Source organism: Elephantulus edwardii, unplaced genomic scaffold, assembly GCF_000299155.1.
Source record: "Elephantulus edwardii isolate Elephantulus edwardi_28Jun2011 unplaced genomic scaffold, EleEdw1.0 scaffold00090, whole genome shotgun sequence".
In the NCBI taxonomy this organism is placed as follows: Eukaryota; Metazoa; Chordata; class Mammalia; order Macroscelidea; family Macroscelididae; genus Elephantulus; species Elephantulus edwardii.
This window is the reverse complement of record NW_006399840.1, coordinates 13,811,968-13,825,368: the sequence shown is the minus strand read 5'-3', so window position 1 is coordinate 13,825,368 and position 13,401 is coordinate 13,811,968. Positions and strand designations below refer to the sequence as shown.

At 38.1% G+C, this 13,401-nt stretch overlaps 1 pseudogene; it reads right to left on the bottom strand.

The window, feature by feature from the left end:
- Positions 1-1,863: 1,863 nt before the first annotated feature.
- LOC102865535 lies at positions 1,864-2,250 on the bottom strand (annotated as a pseudogene).
- Positions 2,251-13,401: the final 11,151 nt, after the last annotated feature.

Below are 13,401 nucleotides of genomic sequence, written 5' to 3'. Positions count from 1 at the left end.
TCCTTGGTCATTGTCCAACTCTCTGATGCATAACAAGTGGGGTGCATTAGCTTGTAAATATCTATGAGGTTAAGTTGGTTTACTGTATGGTTTAATTCTTCAGTATCTTTGTTGAGTTTCTTTCTGGTAGTTCTATCTTTTCTTGAGAGGGGTGTATTAAAGTCTCCAAATATTATAATGCTGTTGTTGTTGTTATGTGCCGTTGAGTCACCTGCGACTCATAGCGACCCCATGTACAACAGCCCTAAATTCTGCTCTGTCCTCTGCCAATCGCACTGTCTCCGACACTCCCTTCCCAATTATCCCAGTCACTGAATCAATCCACCTCATATGTCTCTCCTCACAACATGTCCAAAGTATGTTAGACGGAGCCTCAGAATCCTTGTCTCCAAGGAGCCACCTGGTTTAACCCTTTCCAGCACAAATCTGTTTGCTTTCCTAGCAGTCCATGATATTCTCAATACTCTTCTCCAGCACCATGACTCAAAGGCATCAATTCTCCTTCTATCCTCCTTGGTCATTGTCCAACTCTCTGATGCATAACAAGTGATTGCGAAGACCATGGCCTGTATCAGACACACCTTAGTCTCCCGAGAGACACCATTGCTCTTCAGTACTTTGGAGAGTTCCCTAACAGCAGGAAGTATTAAAAGAATATGGAAAGAATATACTGAGTCACTGTATTGAAGGGAATTGGAAGACAGAGAAGAATTTCATGAAACAACATATGAGCAAGAGCCTATGGTGATGAAAGAAGAAGTTCAGGCTGCTTTGAGGGAAATAGCAAAAAATAAGGCCCCAGGAATAGATGGTATACCAATTGACATATTTCAGTTAACAGATGCTCCTGGGTCAAGGGGACTCAACAAGACAAAGTCAAATTTCCACCAACCCATTCGCCTCTGGCTGGTCTGCAGTGTCCACAAAAGTTCCACCAAATTATCACTGGCCTGCTCTTTCCTGGGCAGTTGGTGTGCCCTGAGAGAGCTCAGCCAAATTCCCACCAGTGGGCTCAACCTTGGGAACTCTCCCAGACCATAGGCGTTGCCCAAGAAAACACAATTAGGATCTTACCAGCCTTTCTTGTGGCAGATCAGTCCCACAGCAGCTTGATTGGTGGCTTCAGATGATGGTTGTCTCCATGGTGTGCCTTTGTTTGCTGACTCAGAATTGTATTGTCCACGGCTGTTGTTGTGTTGCGTGAAGGAGTCTCTAGTGGCCCTGGAGCACTGCCAGGGGGTGCAGGATTGTGGCGAGGCCACCAGGTTGTGCCAAAAGTGTGGGGGCCCGGGATGGTGGTGGGATGGTGTCCCTGGACATGGTGCTGTGGCAAGGATGGGGGTGCAGGGCTTGGGCAGCCCTGGGAGTTAGGGGTTGCAGTCTTTTCCCAGATATTAAGCTGCCAAGTCACCAGTCCTCAGCAAATAAGACTTACTGCGCTGCTCTGCTTGTGCTCAGCGTCGCTCTGCTTGCACCCCACGTCGCTCTGCTTGAGCCCCTCCTCACTCTCGGATTATATTCTTGATATTATCCTACAACTTATCTGGTCTTTAATCATTGGTGTTCAATGCTTCAAACTTATTCTTAAGATGATTTTGAAATTTAGATGTGATAGATTCAAGATTCTCAGGTACTTGTTTTGATTTTCTTCAGCCTCAATCTGAACTTGTACCTAATAATTTATGGTTGTACCTAATAATTTACCGTATGACCCAAAATCTGTTCCTGGACTAGGTTTTTGTTTTTGTTGGTTGTTTTTTTTTTTTTTTTTCAAATGAAAGAGACTTTATTGCGGGCCCAGGGTCATGGGGCTCAGAAGAAGGGCACCTGCAAGAGGCAAGGGAGCCAGTGAAGAGGGGACTCTTACTTGACCTTCTTCTTGGGGTGCAGGTTGTTGGTGTGCCCACACTTCTTCTTGCGGCAACTGACAGCACAGGAATGCAGGCGAGCATAACACTTGCGGCAGATCATCTTGTCACAGTTATACTTCTGGGCGAGCTGACGCATGGAAGGCTGGATAATGCCACCACGCAGACGCAGCACCAGATGCAGGGTGGATTCTTTCTGGATGTTGTAGTCTGAGAGTGTACGGCTATCCTCTAGCTCTTTGTCCGCAAATATCATATGCTGCTGGTCAGGAGGGATGACCTCCTTGTCTTGGATTTTGGCCTTGACATTCTCGATGGTGTCACTGGGCTCGACCTCAAGAGTGATGGTCTTGCCAGTCAGGGTCTTCACAAAGATCTTCATCTTTGCGTCTGTGGCTCGGCCGCCTCATTGAAGAGAAAGAGGGCGACGGCCTGGACTAGCTTTGACTTCTGATCTTGAGCTTTCTTGACAATTCCTTCCTCAGATATAGTCAATCTGATTCCTACGCTATCAGGTACATGATTAAAGTTCCATGTACAAAGTTATTGATCGTGGATTTTTTATAAAAGATACTTGCACTGAAAATACAAAATTCAGTCATTCTTTTTTCAGCTTCATTTCTAACACCAAGCCCATATTTTCTTACTGCTATTTCTTCTATGTCCTGTTTCCAAACGTTTTCAATCTATGTGCGGAAGAGATCATTTGTGAGGCGGGATTTTATAATGAGGAATAACGAAGACTCCTTAACACAGATGAAACAAGCTTGCTTGCTGAAACTGAGGAGGACCTGAGGTGCTTGCTGCAGAAAGTCAAGGACTGTAGTCTTCAAAATGGATTGAAGCTCAACATCAAGAAAGCAAAGATTCTTGCCACTGGGCCAATTGGCAGCACCATGAAAAAGGGATAAGATATTTAAGATTTTAACAATTTCAGCTTCAGCTCCACAATGAACATTCTGGGCACCAACAGTCAGGAAATCAAAAGACAAGTTGCATTGGAAAAATCTACAGTCAGAGACTTCTCTAGAGTACTGAGAAGCAAGGATGTCAATCTAGAGACTAAGATGCGCTTGATTCAGGTCATGATATTTGAAACTACTGATAGGCATTGGAGAACTGCATAATGAGTTAGGATGACAGAAGAAGAATCGATGTCTTTAAGTTGTTGTGTTGGAGAATGTGAAACTACGTTTTTCCTTGGAGGCTAGGATTTTGAAGCACTGTCTCACATAATTTGAGCACGTGTCCAGGACCAGTCCTTGGAGTTGGACATCATGCTCAGAAGGGTGGACAGACAGTGCTAGAAAGGAAGACCCCAGATAAGATGGATTGACACAGTAACTAGAGTATTGGGGATAGGTGTATTGGAGTCAGTGAGACTGGCTCAGGACAGGGTAGGCTTCTGGGCTTTTATACATAGGGTTACTATGAGTCACAGGTGATTTGATGGTGCAAAATAACAACATTCCTTCTTCATTGTTTCCAACTTTTGCATTCTAGTCACCTGTTGTGTTTAACACATCTTGATTGCATGTTCATTCAATTCTGGACTGAAATATTTGGTAAAATTTTCCTTTTCTTTATTTTTGGCATTAGATATAGGAGTGTATATTTGAATAATAGTCATATTAATTGATCTTCCTTGTGTTTATGAATAATAGTCAATCACTCACTACATTGTATTTCAGGATAGAACATGAATGAAATTAACCTTTTGACTATGAATGCAATTCATTCTTCTGTTTTTCATTCTCAGCATAGTATACCATATGACTGTCTGGTTCAAAATGGCCAAAGCTAGTCCATCTCATCTCACTAATGCCTAGAATGTTGATGATCATGCACTCTGTTTAATTTTTCACAATTTCTAGTTTTCCAACATTCATTTATGTACATTCCATGTCCCAATCACTAAAGAATGTTTGCCATTATATTTCATTTTGATTGACTTTCAATCTGTCCTCTATCACTAAGACTATAATGTCTACCACTAACATCATGATAGCTGGAGAAAAATGTTGAAACTGTCTTTATGTTACTTGGATGCACAATCAATACACTTGGTACCAGCAGTCAGGAGATCAGGAGACATGTTGTAGTGGGAAAGCATGTAGTCAGGGACCTCTTTAATTATTGAGTATCAGTGATGTTGGTTTGAGTACTCAGGTGTGATTTATTCAGACCATGGTCTTTTTCAATCAATTCCTATGCATCTGAGAGCTGGGCAATGAATAAAGATGATAGAAGAACTGATGCCTTTGAACTGTGTTTTTTGATAAAAGTACTGAATATTCCAACATAATACAACAAACAGATATGTGTTGGAGAAGGTGTAGCTAGAGTCCTTCTTGGAGACAAGATTGATAAAGCTTCATCACACATACTTTGGGCGTATTGTTCAAAATGTTATTCCTCAGAGAAAGACATTATACTTGAAAAGTTTGAGGGACAGAGAAAGAGAAGATCCTCAATCAAATGGAGTGACATAGTGACTACAGCAAGAGGTTTGAGTGTGTCAGAGATTATGAGGATTGCACAGGGTAGGATAGGATTCAGATCTGTTGTTCTTATGAATATGAGTTATTTATTGACAATATTAACACAACACAGTAACAACAATGTTTTGTCAATACCTTCAGTGTAACTTAGACTTCTTCCTTCAATACTAGTGGGCTTTTATCATATGGTACTTCCTTAAATGGCTGAATTTCAAATCTTCTTTGGTACAGTGTATGTGAATTCCTTCAATTTTCTTTTGATGCCTTCCTGTATCATTCAAGACTTTACCCTTAGAATCCTTTAGTGTTACAACTTGAGGCTTGAATTTGCTCTTGAATTCTGAATGTGTTCTTCCTTTTTAATTTTCTGACCATCTCTTTACACATTTAATTTAACACTGAATTTTGTCTTCTTGAGCTACCTTTTGAATTCTTTTGTTCAGTTCTCCTCAGTATTTCTTCCTTTCCTTTTGGCTTCTGTACATTTTAGTGCAAGTTTCAGAGTCTCTTATTACAAGCTTTCAGTCTTCTCTTTCTTTCCAGTCTTTTTTGTAATGAAGTTTTGCTTTAATTTTTGGATGATAACCTTAATATCTTCCCACAGCTCACTGATCTTTTGTCATTAGTGTTAAATGCATCAATAAAGTCTTAAGATGGTTTTAAAATTCAGTATACATAGACTCACTATTCTATTTTGGTTTTTGGACTTGTTTTCACTTTCTTCAGGTTCAATTTGGACTTGCTGATGAGTAACTGATATTTTTTCCACACCCTGACCTGTTATGATTTTGACTATTGATACTGAGCTTCTTCATTATATCTTTCCACAGTTGTAGTCAATTTGATTCCAGTGTGGTCTATCAAATGAGATCCATGTGTACAGTTGCCATTTAATTTTTATTTTTAAAAGGAAGTTGTGGAAAAAAATGAAGATTGGTGTCTTAACCATTAGTGAGATGAGATGGATTTCCTAAAGTCAGAAAGTCTGATGGAACTTTCTGACACAGAATTTAAAAGAAAATAATTGAATCTTTTCAATGAGTGTAAGACAAACTTGAAGAATTACGGGACACCGCAAGCAAAAATAAACAGGAACTTTAAAAAAAATCCAAAACAATGCAGATAAAACAAATGAGGCATTAGAGGCACTGGAAAAACAAAAACCACCCCCTACAATCCAAAATATGAGGACCAATATTTCATATGCTGTCAACATGTTGGAGTGACAAATGAACATAGTTGAAGAGATGGAACATAGAACCAGTGAAATAAAAGATAGAATTGTAACCACTGATCTAGAACAAAATGAATTGAAAAGGAAGGAAAAAGAAGAAAGCCTGAGAAAAATGTGGGATAGCATCAAAAGGAGTAACATGCACATAATGAGATTCCAGGCTGGAAGATGAGTGGAATGCCCAGATTCTGCAAAGGTATGTTTTCTGCTTTGGGGTTGAGACTGGGGTGTGGCTTTGCTCACATTAGGGTGTGAGCTGATTGGGTTTGGCCTTGTATTTAAAAAGGCTTTTGGCTGCCAATCTGGGTCTATTTCCAGGATGGGAAAATGAGTGGAATGGTTGGATTCAGCAAAGCTGTGTTTTCTGGCTTGGGGTTGAGACTAGGGTGTATCTGTGCCTAAAATAGAGTGTGAGCTGATTGGATTTGGCCTTGTATTTAAAAAGGCTTTTGGGTCCTCAGGCCTGGTTTTTGTGAATCTCCCAAATAAAACAAGCTTGGAAGCAGGAGTGGCATTCACTTAAAAACACACACACACAACAAACCAAAAAATCCAAAACAACAACAACAAACTTGCCTCCAGAAACTCTATGAAGTTGGAGAAAAGGTGAAAGTTTTGAGTTCAAGACTTTCATTCTTAGGGTCTCTATGGTTCATCTATGACTCTATGGCACTGAACAACAACAACAATCAAAATTCTAGAACAGAAAGAAGCAAGTGAAGGTACTGAGAAAGTTGTGGAACAATTACTAGAAGAAAACTTTTCAGGCAAAAGAAGAATGAGAGAATATATATTCAAGAAGCTGAGCAAATACCATATAGAACAGACCCCAAAAGAAAAATACCAAGGCATACCATAGATAAGAAGAGAATTCTGAAAGCAGCTAGGGAGAAACAAAGAGTAACCTATAAGGGAGAGCAAATAAGATTAAGTGCTGATTTCTCAGCAGAAATCACCCGAGCAAGAAGACAGTGGAATGACATATATCAATCACTCAAAGAGCGCAACTGTTAACCACGAATACTATGCCAGCAAAACTGTCCATCAGATATGAAGGAGAGATCAAGATATTCTCTGAAAAGAAGAACCTAAGGGAGTTTGTATAAACAAGACCAGCATCGCAGGAAACCCTGAGAGATGTCCTTCTCACAGAGCTGCCACAGAAAGTAGGAGGGACCAAAGTAATGAGAAATAACACTAAAAAGAACAAAACTAAATGATAGCAACAAAACCTAGCCTCTCAATAATCACTGAATATGAATGGCTTAAATGTACCACTGAAGAGAAAAAGAGTAGCAGATTGGATAAAACCCCAAAAACCATCAATATGCTGTCTATAAGAAAAACACCTGAAAAGTGAAGATAAAGAAAGACTGAAAGTAAAAGGGTGGAAAAATATATAACCAAGCAAGTGACAACCAGAAAAAAAGCAGGAATAGTGAAATTAATTTCCTGACACAATATATTTCAATGCAAAAAGATAGCATCACAAAGGAGAAGGAAGGTCACTTCATAATGCTTTAAGTGTCAATAGAACAAGAAGACCTAAGAATAAATATCTGTGCATGAAATGGTAGTGTTACAAAATATACAAAACAAACATTGACAAAACAGAAAAAGGAAGTAACAATACCACTAAAGCAGTTGGAGAATTCAATACACCACTCTCAAGAAATACAGAACTACCAGAAAGAAAAGCAGCAAAGATGCTGAAGAATTTAGCCAAACAATAAGCCAACTCAATCTCATAGATATATTTAGGCTAATGCACGCAAAAAAAGCACAGAATACTTTCTCCAATGTGTGTAGAAAGTTCTCCAGAATAGGTAATAAAGCAAGCATCAATAAATTAAAAAGCATAGAAATAATACAAAGCATCTTCTCTGATTACACACAACAAAATTAGAAATTCATAACAAGAGGGTTAAACGGGAAAAACCCCATACATTTAGAAGCTTGAACATACTTTGCTAGACTATAAATGGGTACTAAAAATAAAATGGATAAAAATGCAATTAAAAAGTATCTTGAAACAAATGACAATGAAAATACAACTTACCTAAACTTCTGGGAAACAGTCAAAGCAGTAATCAGAAGTCAATATACAGCAATAAGCAAACACATGAAAAGGCAAGAAAAAATGATAATTGAATCTCTAATCCAACATCTCAAACAAATTGAAAAAGAATAGCAAGAAAACATGACACTTTCTAAAAAACTTAAAATAAAAAAAAACAAAACAACAGGGCATAAATAAATGAAATAGAAAACAGAAAAATGATTGAAACCATCAACAAAACCAGGAATTGGTTCTTCAAAAAGGTCAATAAAATCGACAGACCACTAGCAAAACTTACAAAAGAAAAGACACAAATAATTAGAATAAGAGATAAAATGAGCAATGTCACAATAGAACTGACTAAAAGAAAAAGATTAAGAGTGGAATATTATGAAAAACTATACTTAAACAAATATAAAGACTTAGAGGAAATGGACAAATACTTGGAAACTCACAACCTACCTAAACTGACACAGACTAAACTAGAACACCTGAATAGACTCATAACAAAAGAAGAAATTGAAAAGATAATAAAACAACTTCCAACAAAAAAGCCCTCAACCTGATGGTTTTACAAGTAAATTATATCAAACGGAGAAGAACTGTCACCAACTCTACTTAAAGTATTTCAGAAAGTAGAAACATGGAATTCTCCTAGATTCATTCTATGAAGCACAAATATCCTTGATACCAAAATCGGGCAAAGACATCCGCAAAATTGAAAATTATAGGCCAATATTTCTTATGAGCATAGATACAAATATCCTGAATAAAATCCTGGCCTATACAATCCAACCATACTTTAAAAAAATTCACTTTCTAAACAACATACCTCCAGAAATTCTATGAACTTTGATAAATGTCTATAGTGTAGAGAGGCTTCAAGCCTTTTCGTCATAGCGTAGCTATGAGTCATGCTCTACTTGAAGGCAATCATCAACAACAACAAGAACATGCAAGGGTGGTTCAACATAAGAAAAACAATCAGTGTAATTCATCACTTTAACAAAGCAAAGAACTAGAATCACATGATCCTATTAATTGATGCAGAAAAGGCCTTTGACAAAATCCAACATCCTTTCCTGATTAAAACATTCAACAAAATGGGAATAGAGGGGAATTTCCTCAACATAGTAAAATGTATATAAGCAAACCCAAGAGCCAATATTGTTCTCAATGGAGAGAGATTAAAGGCATTCCCTTTGAGAACAGGAATTATGCAAAGATGCCCAGTATCACCTCTACTATTCAATATTGTATTGAAAGCCTTAGCAATAGCAGTAAGACAAGAGAAGAAAATAAGAGGTATCCAAATTAGCAAAGAGGATGTAAAATTATCTCTCTATGCAGATGATATGATAGTATACTTAGAACACCCTAAAGACTCAGCAAGAAAACTACTAAAAATAGTGGACCAATTCAGCAAAGTGGCAGGATACAATATCAACATACAAAAATCAATTGGATTTCTCTACAGTGACAAAGACAATACAGAACTGGAGCAAAGAAAAACAATACTCATCACAATAGCTAATCACGAGATTGAATATTTGGGAGTAAATTTAACTAGTAACACAAAGTATCCATTCAAAGAAAATCACAAAATGTTACTACAAGAAAAAAAAAAAGAGACCTGGAGAAATGGAAGATTATACCTTGCTCTTGGGTAGAGATCCTATATTGTGAAAACGACAGTTCTTCCAAAGGCAATCTACAAGTTCAATGCAATCACAATACAAATATCAATTCCATCCTTCAATGAGATGGAAAAAGCAATTTCCAGCTTCATTTGGGATGGAAAGAGACTCTGAATAAGCAAAGCATTCCTTAAAAACAGAAACAAGTTAGGAGACATTTCACTCCTTGATTTCAAATTCTACTACAAAGCTGTGGTGGTCAAGACAGAGTGGTACTGGTACAATGACAGACATTTTGATCAATGGACTAGAACTGAGAACCTAGAAATCAGCCCATCTACCTATGATCAACTGATTTTTGACAAGGAGCTGAAATTAGTTAAGTGGGGAGATGACAGTTTTTTTTTAACAAATGGTGTTGGCAGAAATGGAAAACCATCTGCAGAAAGCTCAAGCACGACTCACAACTTACACCATACACAAAAAAACAACTCAAGGTGAATCAAGGACTTAGGACTAAAATCAAGAACTATAAACTTCATTAAAGAAAAGCTTGGAAGAATTCTAAAAGCCCTTATCCACAACATGAAATGTCTTCCAAGCATCCTGAAAAACCTACAACCAGGAGAGGATGAAAGAGATGAATGGGACCTTCTAAGAATCAAATTCTTATGCGCATCCAAAAACTTCTCCAAAAGGGTAGAAAGGGAAGCCACAGACTTGGAAAAAAATACTTGGTAATCACATGTCTGATAAGGGACTTATATCTAGAATTTATTGAATACCTGAGCACCACAACAAAATAAAGGTAAAGAACCCAATCACAAAATGGGCACAGGATATAAACAGATACTTCATCAAAGAAGACATTCAGATGGCGAATGAACACATGAAGAAATGTTCGATATCTATAGCTCTAAAAGAGTTGCAAACTAAAACTACTATGTGATATCATTTCACTCTGTAACAATTCAAAATCCAACAGATTAGCAAACAACAAATGCTGGCGAGTTTTTGGAGGAACTGGAACCCTTATTCACTGTTGGTGGGAGTGTAAAATGTTGCAATCATTCTGGAAGGCTGTATGATGTTTCCCCAAAAAGTTGGAAATAGAAATACCATTTGACCCAGAATTTCTACTACCGGGAATATACCCTAAAGATATCAAAACTGCCTCCCAAACAGATATATGCATACTCATGTTTATTGCTGTGCTGTTCACAATAGCAAAGAGCTGGAAGCAACTCAAGTGTCCATCAATAAATTAATGGCTAGAGAAGCTGTGGTATATTCACACCATGGAATACTATGCAGCACTCAAAAAAGAAGGAACTCCTGGGTGACCATGGAGGACATTATGCTAAGTGAACTATCTCAGTCACAAAAGTACAAATACTGCATAACGTTACTGTTATAAAATGGGACTGATATGGGAGTTGAGGGGGAAATGAAGAAAAGAGGGAATAAATAATGTACAATTAAAAAAGATGAGGAATATAACAGCTCAACAGGAATATATGGTTAAGTATTATTTGCATGATAATGGTCCAGAATAAGAACTGCATAGACAAGTGGACTGGGGAGGATTGTACAACACTGAAGTAATTTTTTTTTTCAAAGAGAAAACTGAACTGGGGGGTTGGCAGGAAGAAAAATGTGCAACAACGAATGAGTGGAAATCCAAGTTCTCTATAAACTTTCATTAAAATATCAACTAAAAACCAAAACCCCACACAAAATCCTTGTTTCCAAGGAGAAAATTGGTTTTACCCTCTCCAAGAAAGAAAAAAACAAGAAAAAAAAAACTATTTATAAAGTTTTTATTGTTGTGTGCCATTGAGTCAAAATGGACCCATAGCAGACTTTCCTGCAGGTTTTCAGAGGCAGTTAATCACAGGGGAGGAGATTGCCTAACCTTTTCCTATGGAGGAGCTGGTGGATTTGAACTGCTTGCCTTTGGAATTACAGTACAGTTTCTTACCACCAGAGCTCCCTGATAAAATAGGGAGGATAAATAAGCTTCCAGAAACAAGTGAGACTGAAAGCAGACGAACAAAGAAGAAGCAATTTTTTTTCCTGAAGGAGGACTCATTTATTTACACATTTGTTCAACTGAGGTCTCACATCCTCATTCTTCACTCATTCATTCACTTGATTCCCCCCTGCCTCATTTTCCTTTTATCATGGTTTTCTTTCTTTTTTTTTAGAATTAATTTATTTCTTTTTCATTTCAATGAACATCTACAGAGATTTTGGAATTCCATTCATTGTTGCAGCCTTCTCCCCGCATTGCCCCCCCTCCCCGTTTGCTCCTCTCCTTGAAAAGCAAAACTCCCTCATTGATACACAATCTCCCCCGCACATCCCCCAACCCCACCCCCAATCCCAAATATAATCCACTCTGCAACCCTCATTCCGTACTCTTACGACAAACATAATGCCCTAAAATATACTTTTAAACTGTTCTCTCCCCCATAGATTTCAATGCCGTAAACATGATTTCATCCTGTTTTTCTGTCTTACCCCCACCCCGATGTCAGCCTCAGTCTACAACAGTGCACCATTTAGCATTTGGCCCTTTGTGACTGAGATACCTCACTCAGCATAATGTCCTCCAGGGTCACCCATTTTGAATAATATTGCATGAGTTCCTTGTTTTTCAATGCAGCATAGTATTCCATTGTGCGAATATACCACAGCTTCTCTACCCATTCGTTTGTTGATGGGCATTTAGGTTGTTTCCAACTCCTTGCTATTGTAAACAAAGCCACAACAAACATTGGTGTGCATATATCTACTTGGATGTCCTTTATGGTCTCTTTAGGGTATATTCCCAGTAGTGGAATTGCTGGGTAAAATGGTATCTCTATTTGCAACTTTTTGAGAAAGTGGCACATCGCGTTCCACCATGGTTGCACCATTTTACACTTCCACCAACAGTGAATAAAGGTTCCAGTCTCTCCACAACCTCGCCAGCATTTGTTGCTTGCTGTTCTGTTAAATTTTGCTAGTCTTACTGGAGTGAGATGATTTCTCATGGTTGTCTTGATTTGCATCTCTCTCAGAGCTAGGGATTTTGAACATTTCTTCATGTGTTTGTTGGCCATCTGAATGTCTTCCTTGGTGAAGTGTCTGTTCATATCCTATGCCCATTTTTCAGTTGGATTGTTTACCTTTATCTTGTTCTGGTGTTCAAATATTTTTTTTCTATAATTATATTTTATTAATTTTCATAAACATTTACAGAGATTTTGGGCTTCCACTCATTCATTGTTGCACTATTCTCTCTACCCTCCTCCCAGTTTGTTCTTGTCCAAATGCCACAGTGCTTGTCAAAGCCAGTTCTGATTAATCTTCTTTGTCAGTGTATCCTTTGCCATTCCCTATCACTCCTCCCTGAGAGACACTTCACCCTGAGTCATAAGGAAAAGGGGACGGCGTATTCTCTTAGCTACTTCCTGCTGAAAAGGGACGCTGTGGGTTTCAGGGTGAAGATCTTCTCTCACTACTCTAAAGGGCCCCTTTGGCAGTAGGAAACACATAGACTATTATGGAGATTGATTTTGGAATTCAGATGCACTCTTATTGATTGTGCTTGGCTGTACATGTACATATCCTTCAAGATGTATCTTGGGGGTGTTGCAACCTAGAAGACACAAATATTTTATAAATTCTAGATATAAGTCCCTTGTCTGACATGTCATTACCAAACACTTTTTCCCAGTCTGTGGCTTCCCTTTTTACCCTGTTAGAGAAGTTTCTGGATGCGCATAGGGATTTGATTCTTAGAAGGTCCCATTCATCTATTTTATCTTCTCCTGGTTGCAAATTTTTCAGAATACTTGGAAGACTCTTTATGTTGTGGATTAGGACTACTAAAGTTCTTCCAAGCTTTTCTTGAATGAAGTTTATAGTCCTTGGTTTGAGTCCTAGGTCCATGATCCACCTTGAGTTGTTTTTTGTACATGGAGTAAGCTGGGGATCTTGTTTAATTCTTCTGCAGATAGTTTCCTAATTTTGCCAACACCATTTATTAAAAAGGCTGTCATTTCCCCACCTAACTGATTTCATCTCCTTGTCAAAAATCAGTTGAACATAAATA